General features: G+C 35.5%; 1 non-coding gene across 1 annotated transcript; it reads right to left on the reverse strand.

Moving 5' to 3' along the window:
• Window positions 1-967: 967 nt before the first annotated feature.
• LOC123845113 (U6 spliceosomal RNA) lies at window positions 968-1,069 on the reverse strand. The gene has a single exon (XR_006790954.1). It is a non-coding gene; the product is annotated as a U6 spliceosomal RNA (small nuclear RNA).
• Between the last annotated feature and the right edge of the window lie 254 nt (window positions 1,070-1,323).

Here is a 1,323-nt window from a genome sequence, read left to right on the forward strand (position 1 = left end):
TCAGGACTGGGGCAGGTAGATACAAGAAAAGCCTGAAAATCTTTTTATGCCAAATATTAAGGAAGTGCTCAACATGATGAGGTGGGGTGTATCACCTATCACTGGGATGCAGGAGCCAGCTTGTAGGGGCTCCACTGGCCAAATCCAGGACAACCTGAGCAGGAAGATAATAAATACAAGAGTGAATTATAAATTACTGAAAACAGGTATTTGTGAGTCCATACCTATGATCAATATATAAACAACTGGGAAGTTCCTGCTTACAATCAAATACTAAGTGCCAAATGATCAATGAGGACAGAGTAGTAGAGCTGAAAAAAAAAAAAACACAAACCATTTTGCAACCATCATAGGAAAGACCCATTCGGCAGAAATCAATAGATGCTGGACCCAGATGGAAATTTTGATAAGGAGCAGGATGTGTTTGCATTGATTTAAATCATCTCTCCACAGATTGCATATATATACATATATATACATATACACACACACACACACACACACACATATATATATATGAGACAGAGATGAAGTAAGTAGATAAAATGTTACTAGTAGATAAATCTGGGTAAGCAGTATAGAGATATTCTTGGTAATACTCTTACTCATGCAATTTTTCTATATTTGAAATAATTTTCAGATGAAAAGTTGAAAAATTGAAGGAAAAATCTGGAAGTTGTTCTTTACCCCAACCCCTCTTCCCAGGAGCAGGCCAATGTTAACAGTTTTGTATGTGTATTTCTAGACCCATTCCTTTTTCTTTTTCTTTTTTTTTTAAGATTTTATTTTTAAATAATCTCTACACTCAACCTGGGGCTCCAACTTAAAATCCTGATATCAAGAGTTTCATGCTCTACCAACTGAGCCAGGACCCATTTCTATGCATTTTTTTTTTTTACCTGTGGTATAACATACATAACATAAAATTTACTATGTTAACTATTTTTAAGTGCACTGCATTCAGTACTAAAGACTTGAATGCTTCTAAATTTGCACATCATCCTTGGGCAGGGACCATGCCAATCTGCCCCTGTGTCGTTCCAATTCTATGTGCTGCCAAACCAAGCACTCTATGTGTCTTTAAATGTACAGGCCCGAACGTTATAAATGTAAGCATACCGTACAAAGGAAGAAAAAGAAAAAAGATAAAGGTGAAAGAGATGGCTTTTCCTAGTAAAACAAAGAATGTGTGACTAGTAGACTGCAGGAATTTTAAAGGAACTTTTCAGGCAGGAGAAAAAAAAAAACTATAACAGATGGAAATTTTATTCCACACAAAGGAATAAAGAACACCAGGGAGAGTAAATATGTGTATAAAAACAA

The sequence above is a fragment of the Mirounga angustirostris genome, unplaced genomic scaffold, assembly GCF_029215605.1.
Source record: "Mirounga angustirostris isolate CCGP_5_RB_7025 unplaced genomic scaffold, mMirAng1.0.hap1 SCAF_5, whole genome shotgun sequence".
Lineage (NCBI taxonomy): Eukaryota > Metazoa > Chordata > Mammalia > Carnivora > Phocidae > Mirounga > Mirounga angustirostris.